At 42.3% G+C, this 26,693-nt stretch overlaps 1 protein-coding gene across 1 annotated transcript in view; it reads left to right on the forward strand.

Moving 5' to 3' along the window:
• Positions 1-13,306: 13,306 nt before the first annotated feature.
• The window catches only part of ACKR4 (atypical chemokine receptor 4), a 92,917-nt gene continuing 79,530 nt past the window's right edge, over positions 13,307-26,693 (forward strand). The window contains exons 1-2 of the mRNA XM_070576054.1: positions 13,307-13,540; positions 23,921-23,989. The gene's annotated coding sequence lies outside the window, so the exon portion shown is untranslated. The remainder of the gene's footprint in view (positions 13,541-23,920; positions 23,990-26,693) is intronic.

A 26,693-nucleotide genomic window follows, 5' to 3' on the forward strand; every position in this document is an offset into this window, starting at 1 on the left:
TTTATTTGTTCCGGTTCAATTTTTCCCTTTGAAGACCTCATATATATTTATTTCTAAGAAAGATGTAGTGGTGGTAGTAGTAGTAAACAGACTTTACCTCATAGTCACAGCTTCTCAGACAGCTAGCTACGTTGCCTTATCTGATCAGTCCTAACTCCGTTCGTTAGTATTTCACTTACGTCTGAATTTCCAGAAACAGATACCATCTCATTTATTTTCCATACCATATTCAGGAATGGGTCAGGCTGTTAATAAATAATGTGTGTGACATTAATTCCAGTATTTTTAAGAGAAGAGAAATTTAAAGAGCAAGAGGATATTTCAGATAACACAGATCTCAGCACATAGGTCTTCTAGTGTGATCATAAACTACAAGAAAAGAGAAACATGTGAAATGTATGCAAACACCTCTTGAATGAGGAAATTCTCACGCCTCCAGGTTGCCTTTGAAAGCAATAACCAAGTTTATTCCACAGATGATGTGTAAGAAGAGATAGGAGTAAGTCTCCATTCTATCATAAATCACTAATTCAAAATTTTCCATCAGATTTATCATCTCTTAAAGATTATGGAGTAATACAAGAAGTATTTTAATATTATAACTAAGGTTTTAATTTCTAGATAATACTTTGTCATAAAAATATGTTCACTAAAGGAGATTATAGCAGCTAACTTGCGAGTAGGTGTTTTAGGAGAACATAAATCAACACAGCAATGTATTTCGTTTAAATACTAAGAGAAGAGGCCAGACCCATGGCCGAGTGCCTCAGTTCGTGTGCTCTGCTTTGGCGGTCCAGGGTTTTGCCGGTTCGGATCCTGGGCGTGGACGTGGCACCACTCATTGAGCCATGCTGGGACGGTGTCCCACGTGCCACAGCTAGGGGGACCCACGACTGGGATATACAACTATGTACTGGGGGGATTTGGGGAGAAAAAGCAGAAAAAAAAAAGATTGGCAACGGTTGTTAGCCCAGGTGCCAGTCTTTAAGAAAAAAATAAACACTAAGAATATGAGTATTATGAACATTTACAATATTTAAAGCCCCATTTAAGTTAATCTATAATCATTGATGTTTGAATACCAATAATAGCTAATATTTATTGAACACATATGTATATCAGGCGTCGTATAAAGTGTAATACGTGCATAACCTCATTTAATCCTCAGAGCAAACCTATTGGCTTGATACTGATGTAATTCCCATCTTCCAGGTGAAGAACATGGGGCTCAGAAAGGCAAAGCAACTTATGGGAAGTCACACAACTAGTAAGTAACAAAATGAGAACTCAAAACTACTTTTACTTGAAACCGAAGTCTGTCTACTGAGCCACTATTCTAAGACAGTAGAGATCTCAAGCAGGTATATGTGACTAGGAAAACAGGGCTTCTTTTAAACATTTCTCATTGTAAGCTAAAAAACGGATACAGAGAATCTCACTGAATGAATTAGTTTAATGAGTCATCATAAGGTAAATGACCCTTGCAGCTACCACCTAGGTCAAGAACTCTGCCGGCCTCTTCAGATGGCCCTCCATGTGCCCCCATCTAAATCACAGCCCCGCCTTCCCTCCAGAAGGGACCTCTTTTCTGACACTTGCTTGTGTTCCTTCGTAGTTTATTACCCAAGTGTACATCCCTAGACACTAGAGTTTGGTCTTGCTCTTTTTCTTTTTTAAATATGTCTTCAAGTCTTTTTTAATCTTCTGCCTCCTCCTCTGTTCGTTTCTTTTCCTTATAACTTGTCTGTTGAAGGCCCGGGACCATTTAACTTGTTGATTTCCTGTAGTCTGGAAGTTGCTGATCACACATTCCTGTTGTAATCCAACTTGTTCCTCTGTCCTCTGGCTCTGGAGGCATCATCAGGCTCAGGTTCCATCCCTTTGGCAAGACTAGAGGGGTGCCGGGTTCTTCTGTCCGGAGGCACATCACGTCCGTTGTCATGTGATATTAACAGCAAGGAGCCTGACTGTCTAGGTCCATTTGTACATTGGGAGTTAGAAAATGCTGCTATTCTGACGCTCCTTCTCTTATTAACTGAAATACTTCTATAAAGAAACACTTCCTTTTATCTGCTATTTGCTACCCAGTGGCATGTTTCATATGGAAAAGGCAGGATGAAGCCTTAGTTTATTCCCTTATCAGCGTTCAAGATAATGAATTTGTTCCCTGTCATCCTCTGAAGGTGACCAACTTGCTATATTTTTTACTAGCACCATTAACTGCAGTGGTTTTTAGTGTCATAGATTTAAACATATTGCATGTGTTCCAATTCTTTACAATTATCTTTATTGAAGTTGAAAATGTCCCATCTTTGGCCAATGGAAGCTTCTTCAGTCTGGTTCCTGAGTCCTTTTTATGTTTATTTAAAATTTTTTTATTTTTGTTAATTTTTTAAAAATTTTTTAATGTAAAATACACATAAAATTTACTGATTTAACCATTTTTAAGGGTCCGGTTCAGTGTTACTGAATACATTCATAATGTTGTGCAACCATCACCACCATCCATCTCCAGAACTCTTTTCATCTTATAAAGTTGAAACTCTCTACCCAGTTACCAATAATTCCCCAACCCCCTTCCCCTGGCAACCACCATTCTACTTTGTCTCTTTTGATTTTGACTACTCTAAGTATCTTATATGGGTAGAATCACGCAGTATTTATCTTTTTATGACTGGCTTATTTCACTTAGCATAATGTCTTCAAGTTTCATCCATGTAGCATGTTAGAATTTCCTTCCTTTTTAAGGCTGAATAATATTCTATTGCATGTGTACCACATTTTCTTTATACATTTGTTTATCGATAGACGTTTAGGTTGTTTCCATGTTTTAGCTGCTGTGAATAGTGCTGCTATGAATAACAGTCCGACTCAGAAATGGGAAAGGACTTGAATAGACATTTCTCCAAAGAAGGTATACGAATGGCTAATAAGCACATGAAAAGGTGCTCAGTCACTAATCGTTAGGGAAGTGCAAATCAAAGCTACAGTGAGATACCACCTCACACCCATTAGGATGGCTACTATAAAAAACCAAAATGAATGTTGCTGAGGATGTGGAGAAATTGGAACCCTGGTGAACTGTTGGTGGGAATACAGAACAGTATAGCTGCTGTGGAAAACAGTATGGTGGTGCCTCAAAAAAATTAAAAACAGGATTACCAAATGATCCAGCAGTTCCACTTCTGGGTGTATACCCAAAAGAATTGAAAGGGTCTTGAAGAGAGAATTGAAAATTGAGTCTTAATCTTTCGAGGTGGAGGCTTTATTTGAGATTTGTGCATGGGGCAGTTTGCCTTAGTCCTGAGATATAAAAGTGAGACAGCATGAGCAGAGTAACAGGAAAGTAAATATCAGACATTTGGAGGGGTGGAGTTGTAAGGTATGGTTGGCATGCAGGACTACAGAGAGAGAAGCCAGCCCAAGACCCAGGGAGGGGCCAGCTGGACAGTGTCCTGAGTGCCAGGTGGAGGCATCGGCGACCAGGCCTAATTATGATTCAGGAATGAGATCTGTGTTTTAAGACAGCAGTGGGGTGGGATCGATTTTGTGTGTTCGTTGCAGGGAGGGTGGTCAGAGGTGGCAAAAGTCAAAGACATTGGTAACACACAGCCCATCTAAGGAGCAGTGCAGGGGACGAACGCTGGAAACCGGCAAAGAGACCACTCTTGGGCCTCGTCTGTAAGTCAGAGAATTATCACTAGATAGTGAGCTCAAGAAGCCTTTTGAGTCTGGAAATTCTGTGATCCCTTTCCTGATGCTCAAATTGTCCGTTGTTTGATGAAATGTCTCTAAATACCTAAGCTTTATTAGAATTTTGGGAAGAACAATTTGAAAAATATTGGTGATAAACTTGGTCTGTTTCTTGCAACCTACTGACAAGGAATTTCATCGCCTGCTGGAATTTTTAGGCACATGTGGTCTGCTATATAATATAAGCACTTCTCTTTTAGTGGCCAGAGGACATGTGAGCAAGGAAGGCAAAGACTCCTTTGAGCTTGTTTCCTTATCTATAAAATAAGGTTGATAATTCTTAACCCATCCTTCACAGGGCTATTGTGGGGACTAAATCTGGCTGTGAAATGACTCTGGGAACCGTGAGGTGTAACAGTAGTGGTAATAATGGTGAGCTGTGGAAGTCAGCAATTACCAATAGCAGTTTGTCTCATTATCTTTATCCTTGGGATCAGGAATAGGGTAAAACAAATTCCAAGGACATTTAGATCTACATAAAATGATTTGTTATTTATTAATTTTTAAAAATAGTCATATTGCTATGTCATCCCTAACTAACAAGTGATTATCTTGGCTCCAGAATCAGAGATGCCGTAATCTTTGATCAGCAAGACCATCTCTTGCCTACACACCAAAACATCTTTTCCCTTGAGCAGCTTTCCAGCAGGCGAGCTCCAGGAGGCAAGACTCAGCTTAAGTGAGCTTCCACATCGGGAAAGATGCCTGGCCACTGAGCTGAATGAAGAGTTCCGTCCCAAAACTAAGCACAGACCGTTTACACAGTCAAACAAGTCTCACTATAAAATGAAATGTAGAATTTCGAGTTTGAAGTTAGTTGATAGAAAAAGCCAGAGAATACAGAATTCTTCAGGAAGCTGATTTCTAGCGGGGCTGACTGGACAATGGTGAGCTTCTACTCCTGCGTGAAGAGACCAGGGCTAAAACCTTGGCCGGCAAAGGTCCGGCAGGCAGATGCGTGGAGGGCAGGGGGGCCTTGCCGGTCAAAGGGCAGCCTCTGCTTGGCCCCTCTAGGGCCTCCCGAGGGAAGCGTGGGTGCTGTGCACCAAATGCTCCCCTGCTCAAGAGTAGGAAGTCCAGATTTCCAGGTGAAATCAGATTTTAGGGATTTGAATGGGCAACCCATTGAAAGTTTTTTAAACCAAGGGGGCCATACAAAAAGTATGTGTGGACTAGATTTGACCCAAAGGTTGCTAATTTGCTGCCTCAGGAAAAAAATACATCTGAAGTTCACTTTCCTTAAAATAAGATCGGAATCAGTGGTGACTAGGAATTGGATGTGGGTGTGCTCCCTGTCTAATGAGTTTAATCGTTTGGGGTGTGAAACGACTGAACTCCTCATGCAGCGTGTGGTAGGTTCCCCCTCAGGTGCACCACTCATGCTGCTGTTATGAGGGCGGGAGGAGGACGGGACTTCAGAGAAGCTCATCGTTGTGGACAGGATGTTTGTGCCAGCCACCTGCCCTCCCTCCCCACGCTGTGTTGAAACCCTAACCCCAGGGTGTTTGGAGGTGGGGCCTTTGGCAGGTAAGGTGACATGGTCATGGGGGTGTGGCCCTCATGATGGGATTAGTGCCCTTTTAAGAAGAGATACTAGGGGGGCTGGCCCCGTGGCCGAGTGGTTAAGTTCTCGCGCTCCGCTGCAGGCGGCCCAGTGTTTCATTGGTTCACATCCTGGGTGCGGACATGGCACCGCTCATCAAACCATGCTGAGGCAGTGTCCCACATGCCACAACTAGAAGGACCCACAACGAAGAATATACAACTATGTACTGGGGGGCTTTGGGGAGAAAAAGGATAAAATAAAATCTTTAAAAAAAAAAAAAAGAAGAGATACTAGGGAGCTTGCTCTGTCCTTGTGTGTGCACAAAAAGGAAATCGTGCGAGCACACAGCGAGATGGCGGCTGCCTACAAGCCAAGAAGAGAGGCCTCAGGATGAAACTCACCTGCCAGAATTTCCGTCTCAGACTTCCCAGCCTCCCAGACTGTGAGAAATAAACCTCTGCTGTTTAAGCCCCGCAGTCTGTGGTGGTTCGTTATGGCAGCCTGAGCAGACTAACACACTAGTGCTGCTGGAGGACTGGGAGGAGAGAGAGGAGAGTTTGCACACACATTACTAGGATGAGGGGCCGATCAGAACCAGAGCCAGCTGAGCATTGATTGGACTTGCTGTAAATTCAGCTTAAGCACCTTTGGAAACAACTGACAGCCTGTCTTGAAGCTGAGGAGGCCCCCAAGGCTGGTCTACAGCACACATCAAAACTGGGAATGGGCACTTGGTTAGAACTAGGTAACTGGCTGGCTCCTGGGACAAAGTGTGTGTTTCTGGTTTTGTTGGTTTTTTTTAAGTATGTGTTAAATTTTCAGTGTCCATCTTATATCAGAGCCCCTTCTGGATGCCCAGGGACCCAGGTGTTGATTCTAAATAGTCAATCTTCATTCACGTCAACTCCAAGTGGATGTGCAGACTTTGAGTTGAATTCCATGTCCCACTTGTGGTCTTGTGTCACCCAGTCTATTTTTTTTTTTTTAAGGATTGGCACCTGGGCTAACAACTGTTGCCAATCTTTTTTTTTTTTTCTGCTTTATTTCCCAACCCCCACCCCCATACATAGTTGTATATCTTAGTTGCAGGTCCTTCTAGTTGTGGGATGTGGTACGCCACCTCAACGTGGCCTGACGAGTGGTGCCATGTCCGTGCCCAGGAGCACGTGAACTTAACCACTCGGCCACGGAGCTGGCCCCTATTTTTTTTTTTTTTTAAAGATTTTATTTTTTTCCTTTTTCTCCCCAAAGCCCCCCAGTACATAGTTGTATATTCTTCGTTGTGGGTCCTTCTAGTTGTGGCATGTGGGACGCTGCCTCAGCGTGGTTTGATGAGCGCTGCCATGTCTGCACCCAGGATGCGAACAAACGAAATACTGGGCCGCCTGCAGCGGAGCGCGGGAACTTAACCACTCGGCCATGGGGTCGGCCCCCACCCAGTCTATTTAAATGAGAGCAAGAGAGAGACAGCAAGTTGTCCTGGAGCCAGCATGGGCTCTGGAGTTGGGGCCATCCAGGCTGCATTTCTGGCCCTCTTGTCTTTAAATGGAGGTCATTAATGCCTCCCTCATAGTGGGGTTCTGTAGATCAGAGATAAAGGATGTAAACACCTAATATGGTGCCAGCCTCCTGGATAGTGAGGTGGTGTCTGGGGAGAAAACACTGGCTTGGCAGGCAGAATCTGCCCTACTAAGGTTTCTGACGTTGAGTATCAGTTCCTTCTATAAAATGCCTGGGTTGGTCTGGTCAGGAATTATTTTGCTGTTCAGAATCTATGAAAGATAATATAAACCCTCTACACAAAAATGTACAAAAACACATAGTTAAAAAATATTGGAGGGGCCGGCCCCGTAACCTGGTGGTCAAGTTCACACACTTCACTTCAGTGGCCCTGGGTTTCACCGGTTTGGATCCTGTGTGCACATATGGCACCACTCATTAGGTCATGCTGAGGTGGCGTCCCACATGCCACAACTAGAAGGACCCACAACTAAAAATATACAACCATGTACTGGGGGAATTTGGGGAGAAAAAGCAGAAAAAAAGAAGATTGGCAACAGTTGTTAGCTCAGGTGCCAATCTTTTAAAATACATATATGTATTAGAGAACTCAGTCCCACTCTAACCCCAGTTAAAAACCCCACAGCTAGATCACTTCTAAGAACTATGATATTGTTTGCCACAAATAATTGGGCTTATCATGAAACAGATTCTCTCTATCTTCCACTGTAGTGGAAGCATCCAGGAATCTCTCCTATTCGTCAATGCTTTCCTATCGCTAGTTTTACTACTACATATGTTGTTTAATATGTTATTTAACATTTAGAGCAAAGAAGTTCACATCTGGATTACTGACCATCCACTAACTTCCAAATTCAGGGAGTAAAAGGTAGGGGCTGGGTTACTGTGGGCTCCAGGGACCCTTGAATACAGGAAGTAGGGTGGCCAATTTAAAAAGTTTGTTTCCCCATCAAGCTTACAAAAGAAGATGTGTACATTTCCATCATTTTTACAAAGCCACAATTTAGGGAAATAGCTTTGTAAGAGGAGAAAAGCCCCAGAAGTGTTAATGGAAGGTCTCAGTTATATATACAAATAAGAATTAATATTTGTACTTATATATTTTTTTACATTGAAAAAGTATATGGTTTATATAACAAGGTTTTGTGGTTACTGTGAGCAAAGAGTTTTCAGTTATTCTCCAAGGGCAGTATATATAAAATCTAAGGTCTTCAAGAAGGAACGTTTGCCTCATTCCCAGGCCTCTGCCAAGTGTGACCATGTCTGTGAGCAAGAGAAAAGTAACCCCATGCCTTCATCCTCTTTATTTCAGGAAAAGGTTATGAAGATGTGGCTTGAGTCAGTGAAGGAATGAGTCATTTATTTGCAAAAAGAAAGGTCATATGGAAGTAATTCTACAAATATTTAGTGTGCATGCATAAATTCAGTAATGTTGCTTCAACTAGAACTTAAGTTTAAACCTTAGTCTCATACTTTTAATATTTTACATGACTCAAAACAGCCCTTTGCATACCTCTATCCAGTTTCCCAGCATTCCAAGACAGGAAATGGAACATATTTCCTGGCTTTAAATGAAAGAGTTGGCCAGAGACTATCTTGTTAGCCCTAAATTAATGATCAAGATGAGTTCATTATGCACCTCTTGAGTTTAGAGCAGAAAAGTTTGTCATCTGCAGGGCTGGAGGGTACCACACCCTTCATGTGAGTGGGACTTTCCTAAAGCAGCTTAGCCTGATGGAAAACCTTTGAAGTCAGACTTTAGATTGCAGGTTAACAGGTGTATATATCTCCAGGCAGGAGAGTAAAGGCATGAAAGAGGCCAAAACTGGAAGGAAGAAAGGCAATTTGGAGAAAACAGACAAGGAAGGAGAAAACATTGGAAAAGAAAGCTGTCATTAATACCCTCAGAGATGAGCGTTGCATCCACAAAACAAGGGGATGCCACTTAAAAATAAATTTTTCAGAGAATTAAAATCAGATTTTATAAATTAAAAAAAAATAGCAGAAATGAAAAAGAAGGGAAGACACTGAGAGAGAAAGTTGAGGAAAGATCCTTAAGAAGCAGAGTAAAAAGATAGAGATGGAAAACGAGAGACAAAAGTTCCAACAAACAAGAGGCCCAGTCCAAGGCCCATTGTCCAGAAATCCTAGTTCTGGAAAGGAGATGTTATGGACTGAATGTTTGTGACCCCCAAATTCATATACTGAAATCCTAACCTCCAAGGCAGTGGTATTAGGAGGAGGGGTCTTTGGAAGTGATTAGGTCATGAGGGTGGAGCCCTCATGAGTGGGATTACTGCCCTTAAAACAGGGACCCTAGAGAATTCTCTCAAGCTCTTTCTGCCAGTGAGAAAGCAGCATTTGGAAATCAGAAACAGAGCCTCAACAGACGCTGAATCTGCTGGTGCCTTGATCTTGGAATTGCAGCTTCCAGAACTGTGAACAATAAACGTTTGTTTTTAAGCCACTCGGTTTATAGTATTTTGTTATAGCAGCCCGAGCTGACTAAAGTGGGCAGAAGACAAAATAAAAAGTTCAAAAACTTCCCCAGAAAGGAGGAGTATGCCGCTGAGTCCCCAGCCCAATGGATGAAATTAAACCCTTACAAATGCATGTAGTTGTGAAATTTTACAATATGGAAACAGGAAGTTCCTATAAGCTTGCAGAGTGTGGCAGGAGAAAGGGAGAACATTTTGATGAATAAATGACAAGCAATAGGATATACCGGCGTATATGAGGGAGCCATTGGTTTAAAACTAATTTGGCCCAACCTTGTTTTTCCAGAAAGGTCTGGCCTGGCCTGTTGAGCATGCATTGTACATCTGCTTTAAGCATTTACAATGTTCCAAAGACAAGAAATGATGCCCTTTGGGGCCTGCCCAGTGGCGCAGCGGTTAAGTTCACACATTTCACTTTGGCGGCCCAGGGTTCGCCGGTTTGGATCTCGGGTGCGGACATGGCACCACTTGGCAAGCCACGCTGTGGCAGGCATCCCACATATAAAGTAGAGGAACATGGGCACGGATGTTAGGTCAGGGCCAATCTTCTTCAGCAAAAAGAGGAGGATTGGCAGCAGATGTTAGCTCAGGGCTGATCTTCCTCAAAAAAAAAAAAAAATGATGCCTTTAAAGATAGGGATGTAGCTTCCCCCATATTGGCATTTCTTTCAGGATAAGCATCTCTTCCTAGAAACTCAGGATTAATTACTGACCTGCTGGGCTCACCTTGTGACCACCGACCTGCTGACCACCAACCTGCTAAGCTGACCTTATCACCACTGTCCTGCTGTGCCAGCAAAGCAATCTCATGACACTTGTATGTCATATGTGATGTATGCTCTTTGTTCCAAGGTGGTATATAAACACTCTGTGTACCCCACTTCTTTGGTATATAGTCCTCAGACCTGGCTCATAGAATAAACTCACTCCAATTTTGATTTATAATTGATTATGGATTATGTGTGTCAACAATTTCTTAGAAAGAAACAACAATCAGAATGGCACTGGATTTCTCAATAACACTGCAAGTTAGAAGATAAGGGGGCAATGGCATCAAAAGTCTAAGAATGATTTCCCAGCCCAGGATTCTAGATCCAGCCAAACTACTAACTAAGTGAGGGGACAAAATTAAGAGACTTTCAAACAGACAACTTCTCAGATTTACCTCCCACGAATATTTTGTAAGAAGCTCCTGGAGGATGTTCCCCGCCAAAGCAGGGTAACCAAGAAAGGAAAGTGGGATTCTCCAAACAGTAATGAAAAGAGATCCTAAGTTAAGATAGCAGCTTACAGCTGATTTAGAGCTAAGCCAGACCAGATCAGGGCAGATCAGAGGCTCTGGGAACAAATTCTTCAAGAAGAGGAAATTTATAGACAACCTATGTGTTTGAACAGACTGAGAAGGAGACTGACGTACGTGAGGGAAGAGTTTAGAAGAGTTGGACAGCAAAATAATCATTGTATATATGACGTGGGAAGGTCAGGTTCTCACTGGTACTTACATAATTATAATGCCAATATGACTATATTGGGAGAAGGAAAAAACAGGAAGCATATGTGTGAGTGTATGTAAGTTTGGTGTGGGGAGAAAAACAAAGACAACTGAATCTTCTAAATTAAGAAATCAGTAAATAATGGCTAAAACAAAAACCCAAGGAGTAACAATATAGCAGATTACATGTGAATAGTAGGATTTATCAAGGTCAGATTTCCCAAGTGTCATCATCGCATAATGAATAAGTGACATGATGTCTGCAGCTGTCTCTCAAATAGCAGAGAAGGAAAGAGACAGAAAGCGAAGGTGACTCTAGAGAAGGGTATACAAGTGTTCATTGTACTCTATTCCTGTAACTTTTCTGAAGATTTGAAACTTTTTCAAAATAAAAACTGGGGCATGAGTAGCAGTATTCAGTCGTGTGTTACTTCACGACGGGGCTCTGTTCTGAGAAGTGCATCAGGCAAGTTTGTTGTGTGGACATCCTAGAGTGCACTTACACAAACCTAGACGGTATAGCCCACTACACACCTAGGCGATATGGTCCTAGTCTTATGGGACCCCTGTCATATATGCAGTCTGTCATTGACCGAAACGTTGTTAGGTGGCGCATGACTGAAATTGCATTATTTAGAAGTAGATAGTCATGCTTGTCAATTAGCTTAAAAGTTTTTAAGTGGTTGCCTATGGGAATAGGAAATTAGCATGTTGGAAGGGGTGGGACAGGAACCGCTGATGTTCTGTAGAACTAGCTTTGAATGCTTTGACCTAGCTTTTGAAAGATTTGACTGTTGAACTCTGACACGTACACCTTAGATAAAAATACAAACTAAATTTTAAAAAGTCAGTATATATTAAGGGGAAATTAAAAATTAGTAAAACCAAAACTTTAAAAGAGCAGCTTTTGTACATGCAAACAATGTATGAGAAATATAATGGAAAAAATATTATCCACAACCACAAAAAGAAACATAAAATATTTAGGAATAACCTTAACGTGAAATGTGTACGATTTATTTGAAGACTGGCACTCTACTTAGGGAAATAAAGGAATTCTTGAATGGAGAGACACTTCTTATTCCTGGGTGGGATGATTTGACATTGTGGAGGTGTCATTTGTCCCTAAAGTAAACTCAATACAATCTCAATCAAAATCCCAACAAAATGATTTTATGGCTCCTTTGTGAGAATACTATAAAAACATGGGAAAGAAAATGGATAAGGAATTGCTCAACTAGATTTTAAAGTATAATAAAAAGTTAAAGAAAATTAAAACAGTGTGGTATAGGCACTATAATGAAAGGTCAACAGAACCAAACAGTCTAAAAAAACAGTTCAACTATATGACACATAGCATGTGATAAAGATGGCCTTTGCATTAAGTATGTATGTCTATTTGGGTGAGAGGAGAAATGGCTTCATCAAGCAACTGGCAAGCTATTATAGAGATCCTACCCTATATTGGCCTATAATAGGCCCCTACCTCATTTTCTTACATGCACATATATCCGAGCTACATCAAAGGTTTAAAGTGAAAAACGAAACTGTAAAATCCATTAACTAAAACTGAGTGAACTTCCAGATCTCGCCAGTTGACACACCAGAGCCCTGAGCATCATCCTTGACTTTAGCGTCTCTCTCACCATACCACTTTTAATTAACACTGTGTGTTGTTGCTTCTACATCTTAAATATCTCTACAATCTGTTTCCAGTCTATCTCCACCATTGCATGGGCCTCCAACATGGCTTCCTTGGATCAATACAGCAGGAGCCTAACTGGTGTCCCTACTTACAACTAGTCTGATCCCATCCATTCTTCATGGAGTAATATTTCTAAAACCCAGACATGATCTTTCCAATCCTGTGTTTAATGCCCTTTCATGACTCCTCACTGCTCTAGGACCAAGTCCAGTGCCTCGTCTGGGATTGTGAGGCCTTTCATGATCTGGCCCCTTCTTTCTCTGGCATCATCTTTCCTGCTGTCACTGTATCATTCCAAAAATAGTGAATTTCTCAGTTTCTAGAACTTGCCAACCGTTTTCCCCCAGATCCTCACACACCATTCTACCCAAACATTTTTCTCTCCTCCTTGTACGTCTCGTTCTTCAGGTCTGGGAGCCCTCCAGGACTCCAGTATCGTGAACTCCTCTAATGAAAGCACTTGGGATGCCCTTGTCCCCACAGGAAGGAAGTTTGGTGAGTGCAGGGATCGTATCTGCCTTGTCCATCCTTAGATCCTCAGAATTTAGCACTATACCTAGAATATAATAGGCACTCACTAAGTATCTGGTGAATGAGTTAAACTGTGCTTGTATAAATCAGTGCTTCATGACTGAAAAAAAAATAGCCCCAGTTCACATGGTACAAAATGGATGGTGACAACTAACAGCAGCCTTTGCCAGTTGACATTAATAAAGCCATGGGCTGTGTTCTGAATCAGCGCCACGTGGGCTAGTTTCCAAAGTTACAAATTTCTGCTCCAGGCCAGTCTCCTCTGACTTCTGGGTGTTTTCAACAATGCCAGCCTCTCAGAATCTGACCCACTGAGGTTTGGGGCTAGGACTGGAGTTCCCAAATCAGGGGAAATCCCACCAATTATCTCTTATTTTGCTTCCTGCTTCTAGGTTCTTCAGTTGATGTTGCTTCAGACTCATCTTGCACAGCTTCCACAGTGCATATGGGATCTTAAAAGAGAAACTTTGAAAATATTTTCCTTTGTTTTCTATGTAAGTACTGGTTTATTTTCTCAAGGTTGTATGGTTGACGAACATCCGGCCTATCTAGTACAGATGGGTGGGGTTCTTAGGTTAAGTGAGTTGTCCTCTGGATAAAATACCTCCTGAGGGCAAGGACAACTGGGGCCTGTTCTCAAGTGCATGTCCTTTGTGGGCACTCAGTGAGGACGGGGTGGGTCGCCCAGGAGTGTGGGTGTCGTCCATCTCGGCTCTAGAATTACTCTGGTGTTCTTTCAGTTCATGTTGGTCAGTGTTGAGCTGCTTCTGCTAGATAGAAATAAGAAATCCTGGGGCTGGTCCTGTGGCCGAGTGGTTAAGTTCACGCGCTCCGCTGCAAGCGGCCCAGTGTTTCGTGGGTTCGAATCCTGGGCGCGGACATGGCACTGCTCATCAAAGCACGCTGAGGCAGCGTCCCACATGCCACAACTAGAAGGACCCACAACGAAGAATATACAACTATGTACTGGGGGGCTTTGGGGAGAAAAAGGAAAAAATAAAATCTTTAAAAAAAAAAAGAAATAAATCCTTTTGATTTAATACACTTTAAAGAATCATGAGGCAGCAAAGCTAACACTGAATAAGAAGGAAAAGTTTTAAGTCCCTCAGCGTTTGTGCTCCACTTCTAGCAAAGTGTTAAAGCTTCTGCGAGTTTCTGTTTCTGCCCCTCTTTTCTTCTGGAGGATTTTTGTCTCCAACCTTTGCCAGCAAAAGAAAGGTTAAAAGTAGAACAAAAAAAATCATTAATTTAGTGTGTGAGGATCACAACATATTATGGGGTGTGCATGTCAAATTATTTACTCCTTTGGGATTTAGTCCAGCTGTCTTGAAAGGTTGGAAGGAGACTTTTTTTAAATTAATTAATTTATTTTTATTTCAGTAACATTGGTTTATAACATTATATAAATTTCAGGTGTACATCATTATATTTTGAACTCTGTGTAGATTACATCATGTTCACCACCCTAGGACTAGTTACAATCCATCACCACACACATGTGCCTACTCACCCCTTTTGCCCTCCTCCCTCCCTCCTTCCCCTCTGGTAACCACCAATCCAATCTCTGTCTCCACGTGTTTGTTGTTGTTTTTATCTTCTATTTATGAGTGAGATCATATGGTATTTGACTTTCTTCCTCTGACTTTTTTTGCTTAGCATAATACCCTCAAGATCCATCCATATTGTCAAAAATGGCAAGATTTCACCCTGTTTTATGGCTGAGGAGTATTCCATTGTGGATATATACCACATCTTCTTTATCCATTTGTCCCTTAATGGGCATCTAGATTGTTTCCAGGTCTTGGCTGTTGTGAATAGTGCCACAATGAACTAGGCGTGCATGTATCTTTACACATTTGTATTTTCATGTTCTTTGGATAAATACCCAGCAGTGGAATAGCTGGATCATATGGTAGTTCTATTCTTAATTTTTTGAGGAATCTCCATACTGTTTTCCATAGTGACCACACCAGTTTGCACTCCCATCAGCAGTGTATGAGAGTTCCCTTCTGTCCACATCCTCTCCAACACTTGTTATTTCTTGTCTTGTTAATTATAGCCATTCTGACAGGAGTGAGGTGATATCTCATTGTAGTTTTGATGTGCATTTCCCTAATAATTAGTGATGGAGAACATCTTTTAATGTGCCTGTTGGCCATCTGTATATTTTCTTTGGGGAAATGCCTGTTCATATCTTTTGGCCATTTTTTAATTGGTTTGTTAGTTTTGTTGTTGTTGTTGTTGTTGTTGTTGTTGTTGTTTTTTATTAATGTTATGATAGATTACAACCTTGTGAGATTTCAGTTGTACATTTTTGTTAGTCATGTTGTGGGTACACCACTTCCCCCTCCGTACCCTCCCCCCACCCCCCCTTTTCCCTGGTAACCACCGATCAGATCTCCTTTTCAATATACTAATTTCCACCTATGAGTGGAGTCATATAGAGTTCGTCTTTCTCTGACTGACTTATTTCGCTTAACATAATACCCTCGAGGTCCATCCACGTTGTTGCGAATGGGCCAATTTCGTCTTTTTTTATGGCTGAGTAGTATTCCATTGTGTATATATACCACATCTTCTTTATCCAATCATCAGTTTCTGGGCATGTAGGCTGGTTCCACGTCTTGGCTATTGTAAATAATGCTGCGATGAACATAGGGGTGCAAGGGACTCTTGGGATTTCTCATTTCAGGTTCTTACGATAGATACCCAGTAATGGGATGGCTGGGTCATAGGGTATTTCTATTTTTAACTTTTTGAGAAATCTCCATACTGTTTTCCATAGTGGCTGTACCAGTTTGCATTCCCACCAACAGTGTATGAGGGTTCCTCTTTCTCCACAACCTCTCCAACATTTGTCGTTCTTGGTTTTGGATGTTTTTGCCAATCTAACGGGGGTAAGGTGATATCTTAGTGTAGTTTTGATTTGCATTTCCCTGATGATTAGCGATGATGAACATCTTTTCATGTGTCTATTGGCCATATTCATATCTTCTTTTGAGAAATGTCTGTTCATGTCCTCTGCCCATTTTTTGATTGGGTTGTTTGTTTTTTTGTTGTTAAGCAGTGTGAGTTCTTTGTATATTATGGAGATTAACCCTTTGTCGGATAAGTGGCTTGTAAATATTTTTTCCCAATTAGTGAGCTGTTTTTTTGTTTCAATCCTGTTTTCCCTTGCCTTGAAGAAGCTCTTTAGTCTGATGAAGTCCCATTTGTTTATTCTTTCTATTGTTTCCCTCAACTGAGGAGTTACAGTGTCTGAAAAGATTCTTTTGAAACTGATGTCAAAGAGTGTACTGCCTATATTCTCTTCCAAAAGACTTATTGTCTCAGGCCTAATCTTTAGGTCTTTGATCCATTTTGAGTTTATTTTGGTGTGTGGTGAAAAAGAATGGTCAATTTTCAATCTTTTGCATGTGGCTGTCCAGTTTTCCCAGCACCATTTGTTGAAGAGACTTTCTTTTCTCCATTGTAGGCCCTCTGCTCCTTTGTCAAAGATTAGCTGTCCATAGATGTGTGGTTTTATCTCTGGGCTTTCAATTCTGTTCCATTGATCTGTGGACCTGTTTTTGTACCAGTACCATGCTGTTTTGATCACTGTAGCTTTGTAGTATGTTTTGAAATCGGCGATTGTGATTCCGCCGGCTTTGTTTTTCTTGCTCAGGATTGCTTTAGCAATTCGCAGTCTTTTGTTCCCCCATATGAATTTTAGGATTGTTTGTTCAATTTCTGTGAAGAATGTTCTTGGGATTCTGATTGGGATAGCATTGAATCTGTATATTGCTTTAGGTAGTATGGACATTTTAACTATGTTTATTCTTCCAATCCATGTGCAAGGAATGTTTTTCCATCTCTTTATGTCATCGCCTATTTCTTTCAAGAAAGTCTTGTAGTTTTCATTGTATAGATCCTTCACTTCCTTGGTTAAGTTTATCCCAAGGTATTTTATTCTTTTCGTTGCGATTGTGAATGGGATAGAGTTCTTGAGTTCTTTTTCTGTTAGTTTATTGTTAGTGTATAGAAATGCTACTGATTTATGCACGTTAATTTTATACCCTGCTACTTTGCTGTAGTTGTTGATTATTTCTAATAGTTTTTCTGTGGATTCTTTGGGGTTTTCTATGTATAAGATCATGTCGTCTGCAAACAATGAGAGTTTTACTTCTTCGTTACCTATTTGGATTCCTTTTATTTCTTTTTCCTGCCGAATTGCTCTGGCCAGCACCTCCAGTACTATGTTGAATAGGAGTGGTGAAAGTGGGCACCCTTGTCTTGTTCCTGTCCTCAGAGGGATGGCTTTCAGCTTTTGTCCATTGAGTATGATGTTGGCTGTGGGTCTGTCATACATGGCCTTTATTATGTTGAGGTACTTTCCTTCTATACCCATTTTACTGAGGGTTTTTATCATAAATGGGTGTTGGATCTTGTCGAATGCTTTCTCTGCATCTATTGAGATGATCATGTGGTTTTTGTTTTTCATTTTGTTGATGTAGTGTATCACGTTGATTGACTTGCGGATGTTGAACCATCCCTGTGTCCCTGGTATAAATCCCACTTGATCATGGTGTATAATCTTTTTGATGTATTGCTGTAATCGGTTTGCCAAAATTTTGTTGAGGATTTTTGCATCTATGTTCATCAGTGATATCGGCCTGTAGTTCTCCTTCTTTGTGTTGTCCTTGTCAGGTTTGGGGATCAGAGTGATGTTGGCTTCATAGAATGTGTTAGGGAGTTCTCCATCTTTCTCAATTTTCTGGAACAGTTTGAGGAGAATAGGTATTAAGTCTTCTTTGAATGTTTGGTAGAATTCTCCAGAGAAGCCGTCTGGTCCTGGACTCTTGTTTTTGGGGAGGTTTTTGATTACCGTTTCTATTTCCTTACTTGTGATTGGTCTATTCAGATTCTCCATTTCTTCCTGATTCAGTTTGGGGAGATTGTAGGAGTCTAGGAATTTGTCCATTTCTTCCAGGTTGTTCAATTTGTTGGCATATAGTTTTTCATAGTATTCTCTTATGATCTCTTGTATTTCATTGGTATCTGTTGTGATTTCTCCTCTGTCATTCCTGATTTTATTAATTTGCGATTTCTCTCTTCTTTTCTTGGTGAGTCTGGCTAGGGGTTTGTCAATTTTGTTAATTCTTTCGAAGAACCAACTCTTTGTTTCATTGATCCTTTCTATTGTCTTTTTTGTTTCAATATCGTTTATTTCTGCTCTTATTTTTATTATTTCCCTCCTTCTACTGACTCTGGGCTTTGTTTGTTCTTCTTTTTCTAGTTCTGTTAGGTGTCATTTGAGGTTGCTTACGTGAGCTTTTTCTTGTTTAGTGAGGTGAGCCTGTATTGCGATGAATTTCCCTCTTAGGACTGCTTTTGCTGCATCCCAAATGATTTGGTATGTCGTGTTCTCATTTTCATTTGTCTCCAGATAATATTTGATTTCTTCTTTAATTTCTTCAATGATCCATTGTTTGTTGAGAAGCGTGTTGTTTAGTCTCCACATTTTTGCACCTTTCTCTGCTTTTTTCTTGTAGTTGATTTCTAGTTTAATAGCGTTATGATCAGAAAAGATGCTTGATATTATTTCAACTCTCTTGTATTTATTGATGTTTGCTTTGGTTCCCAAAATATGGTCAATCCTTGAGAATGTTCCATGTGCACTTGAGAAGAATGTGTAACCTGCTGTTTTTGGATGAAGTGTTCTATATATATCTATTAAGTCCATCTGGTCTAATTTTTCATTTAATTCTATTATTTCCTTGTTGATTTTCTGTCTGGATGTTCTGTCCATTTGTATTAATGGTGTGTTGAGGTCCCCTACTATTATTGTATTGTTGTTGATGTCTTCTTTTAGTTCTATTAAGAGTTGCTTTACAAATTTTGGTGCTCCTGTGTTGGGTGCGTATATATTTATAAGTGTTATGTCTTCTTGGTGGAGAGTCCCTTTTATCATTATATACTGTCCCTCTTTATCTTTCTTTATCTGTTTTGCTTTGAAATCTACCTTGTCTGATATTAGTATAGTGACACCTGCTTTCTTTTGTTCATTATTAGCTTGGAGTATTGTTCTCCATCCCTTCACTCTGAGTCTGTGTTTGTCTTTGGGGCTGAGGTGTGTTTCCTGGAGGCAGCATATTGTTGGATCTTGTTCTTTGATCCATCCTGCCACTCTGTGTCTTTTGATTGGGGAGTTCAATCCATTTACATTTAGAGTGATTATTGAGACGTGGGGGCCTACCACTACCATTTTGTGTCTTGTTTTCCGGTTTTCTTCAGTTTCCTTTGTTTCTCGTCCCATGGTTTAATCTGTTCTGATGTAGAGCTGCTACTCTCTGTTGTTGTCCTTCTACTTATCTCCTCTGCTCTTGGTTTTGTAGCCCCTTTCCTGTTTTGGATTTTTCAGGAATGAGGGTTTTCCTGAGGATTTCCTGAAGAGGAGGTTTTGTGGCAATGAACTCCCTTAATTTTTGTTTATCTGGGAAAGTTTTTATTTCTCCATCGTATTTGAAGGATATTTTCGCTGGGTAGAGAATTCTCGGCTGTAGATTTTTGTCCTTCAGATTTTTGAATATATCATTCCACTCTCTTCTAGCCTGTAAAGTTTCTGCTGAGAAATCTGCTGATAGCCTGATGGGGGTTCCTTTGTAGGTTAGTTTCTTTTGCCTGGCTGTCCTTAATATTTTCTCCTTGTCGTTGACTTTTGCTAGCTTCACTACTATATGCCGTGGAGTTGGTCTTCTTGCATTGATAAAGTTTGGAGATCTATTGGCTTCTGTCACCTGAAGATCCATCTCCCTCACCAGATTTGGGAAGTTCTCAGCCATTATTTCTTTGAATAGGTTTTCTGCCCCTTTCTCCTTCTCTTCTCCCTCTGGTATACCTATAATCCTTACGTTGCATCTCCTAATTGTGTCTGATAATTCTCGGAGAGTTTCTTCATTTCTTTTAAGTCTTTCTTCTCTCTCCTCCTCTGCCTGCAACAATTCTATATTGCCATCTTCCAAATTGCTAATTCTTTCCTCCATATTATCGGCCCTACTGTTCAGAGCATCTAGATTTTTCTTAATCTCCTCTATTGTGTTCTTCATTTCCAATATTTCTGTTTGGTTCTTCTTTATCGTATCAAACTCTTTTGTGACATAGCTCCTGAACTCGTTGAGTTGTCGGTCAGAATTCTCTCTTAACTCATTGAGAATCTTAATGATGGCTGTTTTGAAGTCATCATCATTTAGGTTATATATCTCATTTTCTTTGGGATTGTTTTCTGTGTATTTGTTACTTTCTTTCTGTTCTGGAGATTTAATGTATTTTTTCATATTGCTTGATGTTGTTGATTTGTGCCTCCGCATGGAGATAGAGTTTAGTTGCTCCTTTCACTTGTTTCAGCTGCTGCGGTGGGGGGAGCAGCTGTTTATACTTCACCAACCAGGAACCCTGTCCGTAGTTGCTAACTGGGCCTGGGCCCCTCTTCGTAGCCACAGTGGCCCTTTGGATTCCCTCCTCTGCCGTGGGGGCCGTCACAGGGGGGCTTCAGGCTGCAGGTGCCTACTGTTGCAGCCCACCTAGATGTGCTCTCTCCTTGGGGTCTGCAACGGTGTTATGGGCTTTTCCAGCGGCCAGGGGTGGGATCACTTATATTTGTCGCTCCGTTGCTGTCGGCACCCACCGAATCTCACTTGTCCTCTATGGGTCGCAGGAGAGCTATTGGCATCTTCTACAGTCTGTGGTTAGTACACCTAGCTATGCTGCTTTTGCCCTGGGGTCTTCCAGCCTTGTGGCTGGCGGCTGGGTGCCTTCTACTGGTGCTGTGCAGAGGCTTTCCCTAAGGCTGCTGTGAGCCTGTAGGGTTTCCCCCTAGGCTACTAAGCTGGGTCTCTGGAACTCTCTCCAGCCCCAGTCCTCTCCGAGATCTCCGGCAATCCCTAGTCTCACGGGGCGGGCAACAGCAGCTGGGGGTCGCCCCGCCCTCTGGGCTTCTCTCCGGGCCTCTCCCGGAGCCGTGAATGCTTGGCGTGGCCCCTCTGCTAACGGCACACAGAGAGTTTTGTCTGCTGCCCGGGCGGAGCTCCAGCGCTTCCCCTCCGGGTCGCAGAACCGGCCTTTGAAAGTTCCCCCAGCCCCGGTCCTCTCCGAGATCTCCGGCAATCCCTAGTCCCACGGGGCGGGCAACAGCAGCTGGGGGTCGCCCCGCCCTCTGGGCTTCTCTCCGGGCCTCTCCCAGGAGCCCTGAATGCTGGGCGTGGCCCCTCTGCTAATGGCAGACAGAGAGTTTTGTCTGCTGCCTGGCGGAACTCTGGCGCTTCCCCTCCGGGTCGCAGGACCGGCCTTTGAAAGTTCCCCCAGCCCCAGTCCTCTCCGAGATCTCCGGCAATCCCTAGTCCCACGGGGCGGGGAACGGCAGCTGGGAGACCTCCGTACCCTCCGTGACTCTCTCTGGGACCCTCCGGGCGCCCCGAGCACCAGGCTGGGTCTCCCCGCCAATGGCGGGGAGAGACTCTCCCCGCGGGCTCAGGTGTGCAACTCCAAAGTTTCCCTCTGCGTTTAGGAGTAATTGCAAGGGGTTTAGGTAGGGTTCTGGTCACCTGTTTCCACCGTCGCTCCTCTGTTGTGTTCTCGCTCCTGCCCTAGATGTGTGTGGATCCTCTGGGGGGCGTCCGTTGGAAGAAAGCCGCTTGTGGGTACTAGGCTGCCCGTCGGGGTCAGAGAGTTTTCACCTATTTCCACATCCTCCCGGAGGAAAGTCCATCCGCCTTCCGATGTATAGTCGCGTGGGTGTCTCAGACGTCCTGAGATGCTGTCTGGATATCCTTTGTCAAGTGATAAGTGTCCAAATAATTGTAGACTCGAAGGGCGAGAGACAAAGAGGACTACTCACGGCGCCATCTTGGATCTTCCCTCTAGTTTTTTTGTTGTTGAGATGTATGAATTCTTTATATATTTTGGATATTAACCCCTTATCTGATATGTGGTTTGCAAATATCTTCTCCCAATTGTTAGGTTGTCTTTTCATTTTGTTGATGGTTTCCTTTGCTGTGCAGAAGCTTTTTAGTTTGGTGTAGTCCCATTTGTTTGTTTTTTCTATTGTTTCCCTTGCCTGGTCAGACATGGTACTTGAAAATATGCTGCTAAGACCGATGTTGAAGAACATACTGCCTATGCTTTCTTCTAGAAGTTTCATGGTTTCAGGTCTTACATTCAAGTCTTTAATCTATTTTCAGTTAATTTTTGTGCATGGTGTAAGATAATGGTCTACTTTCATTCCTTTGCATGTGGCTGTCCAGTTTTCCCAACACCATTTATTGAGGAGACTTTCCTTTTTCCATTGTATGTTCTTGACTCCCTTGTCAAAAATTAACTGTCCATAGATGTGTGGGTTTATTTCTGGGCTCACGATTCTGTTCCATTGATCTGTGTTGGAAAGAGACTTCTTCCAGAAAGGTTTCAACTGGATTTAGAATTTAAATCTAACTTAACCAATGGAGGAGGGTAGCCTGCCAAAGTCAATAGGCCTGTGTTGATCTGGCCTGAGAACCGACAGCCACAATCACCCGTGAGAGCAGGCTGGGAAAGGAAGCTCATTTGTTCCTCAGCGTTCTGGAGAAGGGAAGTGTCTAGGCACAAAACATGTACATCTGACGAGAGGGCCATCCCTCCAGCCTTATTCATGGCTTAGTCCCTTAACAGTAGAAAGTTCATTTAGTATCTTGGAGACAGAGATGAGCGTTATGATGGACTAAACTGAATGAAATGCAGCAAGTAAGCCATTGGGGACCATTTCCCTTGAAGCCAAAAATCTTATTATAAACAATTCTGCAGAGGATGAGTTGGGAGAGAATAATTGAAGATCACAGTTTTGAGTTTTATAAAAAAATATTGTCTCCATTTCCCACAAGATCATTATTAATTCCCAGCAAGCTGGGAGGAGTCTGGCTCATAAATCAACTGTGTAACCTTAAGAGACTGAGTTTACACTCTTCTATTCCTGTGTAGTAAAGCCAATCTTTTGTTTCCATTCGGAAACTCTAACCATGCTGAACAAATACCAGTTTTCCCTCAGATGATCTTTAGGAATGGTTATACCACAGGATCCTTGGCAAACTACAGATGCTTAGAAATGCCTTGTCATGTTGAGTTCTTTTGTTTATTTTTTCTTAAATATAGGCAATACACTGGACTTAACTTTTTTCCTTCACCAGGCAAAAACACAGAAGATAAAAATCACTGTCTTCCCTTAGTTACTGTAGTAGACAATTGTTCTTGGCTGCTCAGCATCCATTCTCCATTTCTAATAATGCTCCAAGTCCTTTCCCACACTGAGTGTGATTTTGGTGGGAAGGTAAACTGGTGACCTCTCAAACTGTGGAAGCTAAAGGGACAGAGTTGTGCTGTCCAATACAGTAGCCACTGGCCACATGTGACTACTGAGCACTTGAATGTATCTGAGGAAGTGGAATTTTAATTAACTTATTTAAATTAACAAACTGATGCTCAGTTCAGTTTTTGAAAAGTTTTAAGTATGTTTGGAACAATTTGAGTATGTGAATCTACTTTTTCAACTGTAAATTTTATGAAATCTACATACAGTCAACTTTTTACAGTTCAAGTATTTCCATTGAAAAGTTAGCCTCCAAATTGAAATGTGTCGTAAATATAAAATATACTCTGGATTTTTTGGGAAAAAGTGTACAATACCTTATTGATAATTTTTTATATTTATTACATAGTGAAATGATAATATTTGTATATATATTGGTTAAATAAAATATATTGTTAAAATTAATTTCACGTTTCTTTTTACTTTTCTTAATATGGCACTGGAAAATTTAAAATCACACATATGGCTTGCATTATATTTCTCTCCCCTCTTCCTGTTCCAGGCCAGGCCGGGGCAGACCTGTCACTTGAGCTTGGCCAACCGAACACTCCTGAGAGCCTGAGCAAGCAAGGTAAGGCCAGAGAACAGGTGGGCAGGTCCAAGGGACGGAAGCTGCTGCCAGGGTCGCTCTTGCTCCCTGTGTCTTGGCGAGATCCTCCAGACTGCCTAAGTCTTCCTCTGCCACACTCACCTGACAAATTCCCTTCTGCTCACATTAGCCAGTCTCTGGCATTTGCAGCCAAACACCCTAACAGACTTGATCAGGATTTGTCAAGAGGTAGGTCTCAACCCTTGACCCTCATTTCACCAGAGTGCCTGGAGCATCACGTCACCACTGAAGTCATGATCACCTGGGCTGGGGCTGGGGCGGCTGAGTCGATATCAAGCTCCTCAGGGGATTCAAACACTCATCCAGGGTTGTGAAAAATGGCTTCAGGTCTTCTTTTAAGCGTCTGCATGCCCAATGAGTAAACAAGAGCCTACGGTACGGTGATGCAGAGGTTTAGCAAACTTTCTGGGATCCCTGTACTCCTGCAGCTGAAGGAATTCCATTCACGCATTCAACAAATATTTACTGAGGACCTATTTCGCACGTTCCAGGCATTGTCCTAGATACTAAGGATGTAGCCGTGAGCAAAACAGACAAAAACCCCTCTCTGCTAAAGCGTACTTTTTAGTGGGGGAAGTGGGGATAATAAGCCAAATAAAAAAGAAAGCTATATAGTACGTTACATGGTGCAAATTCTAAGGAAAAAAACCAAACCAGGGAAGGGGGTAAGGAATGTGTGTATGTGCTGTGTCTCTGTGTGTGTTGGAAGGGCATAGAAATTTAGATGAGGTGATCACAGAAGGAACACCTAGAATGTTACATTTGCAGGAAAGGAGCAAGCCTGAAGAATATAGGGTCGAGGGAGAGCTTTCTAGGCAAACAGAAAAACAAGTGCTAAAACCCTGAGGTAGGACCTTGGCCTTGAAGTTGCCATGAAGTTCCTTAATTGGGCCACCTCCTGAGCCTGCTCAAGGCTTCTGGATGCTGGAAGCGGCCACCAAAGAGGAGGAGTGGGCAGAACCATGTGGTTCTGAAGGGGGAGGGGTGGGGAATGGTGGGGTCAGAGCTCTGCATGGACTTGGTGAGGCTGTTGCCTTACGGACATCCTCTACCTGGTATAACTTGGTGTGCCATTTTGAAACTTGAATTCATCCTTCCTTGTCAGTTTAAGGAATGTCAAGAGGATTTTGAGATGGAGTAAGTAGCTTCCATACCAGATACCACCTGTGGCCAATGGGCTGCCCTACTACACCTAAAATACTCCTTGCTAAAGAGGGACTCAGCCTCTCACTGGAGGCGCTGTGCACGTTTCCAACCAGCTGACCAGGAGCTGGGGTCTTTTTCAATGCCTAGCCGGGAACACCCACCTGATTTCCAGGGACCTCTACTCTAGGCCTGCACATGGAGATGTGGACTTGAGGCCCATGTCTGTCTGTCTGTCCAAGTAGACTGGGCATACATGCCTAGGGACAGATAGCTTGTTAATCGTTGGGTTTCGATTTTTTTTTAATGCATGCAGGTAATCAAAAGTAAAACCAAAGTAGCCCAATTTCCCAGGAATAGGTGGAGAGCTTTCCCTTCTCCACAGTGAGGAAGATTTTGAATCGACAGTCCCAGCCTGCTAGCATAAGTGAGAAAACCCAGGAAGGCCCTTTTTACACATGCTTTTCTCATAAGATTGCTCTATTTTAACAGGAAACAGTAAATATTGTTCTAATTTTTAAAAAGTCTGGAGTATTGGTGGAATAGCAGAAGGCCAGATGGCTGGTGTGGAGAAAGGACGGAAAAAGAACAGTAGAAACTGAAGTCAGAGAGGGACAGGGCGGGGAGAGGCGGCATCTGCGACCTCCACTCTCACCCTTTTTTCACACAGTGAAACTCGACTCTTCTCCAGGTGTGTTCGTCACCAACCCCGCAGGCGAAGGAGACCGGCCACACGGCCGTCCCCATCTGACCAGTGCTCACTCGGGGTGGACTGAGAGGCGCTGCCCCAGGACAGTCACGCTTTGTTCACACAGTTTTGGGTGAAGACAAGGCAGAGAAAAGCCCTTTTTCAGAGTTTATCACTACCCCACACTCCTGCACCAGAATGTGTGTGGACATTCTTCAAGATAAACACACAATCACCACAATGAGAAAGAGATACTGACAAAAAAGAGAAATAAAAATATTGTGGCAGGATCATAAATTCTAAATGCTCTTTGCCCTGAATTAAGTGAAGACACTTCCCAGAGTCCTGTTTATCTGGAAAATTGGGAAATTCTAACAATCACCAAAAGTGGCTTTGTTTTTCTTAGGTATCCTGACTTCCCTCTGTACCTAGAGCTGATCACAGCACCCTGGCTGAAGAGATTGGTTTAGACAGCAGGAAAATTTTAAACAGTAAATGTGCATTCCCCTAGGTAGTTAAATACTCATTACACATCTATTTCATCAACTGATTTGCCCACACTGCTGTGCGCCCCCCACTGCTGGGGCACCGAGGTCCTTTCTCAGCCCATTTTTCTCCAGCTACCTGTAACCCATTCTGGATCTGTTGTCCCACCTCTGTGTTCATGGGATTCTGAACACAATGAACACCTCTGTGTTCGCTCAGGATTCTGCTCTGTTCTGTCTGCAGACCTATAAATAAATGCTTTGCCCTCTCATTGACTGCAAATTGGGGATCAGGAAAGCATCCATGCACATTCATTTATTCACACATTCACTCTCTCTTTCTTTTTTT

The sequence above is a fragment of the Equus przewalskii genome, chromosome 15 (assembly GCF_037783145.1).
Source record: "Equus przewalskii isolate Varuska chromosome 15, EquPr2, whole genome shotgun sequence".
Lineage (NCBI taxonomy): Eukaryota > Metazoa > Chordata > Mammalia > Perissodactyla > Equidae > Equus > Equus przewalskii.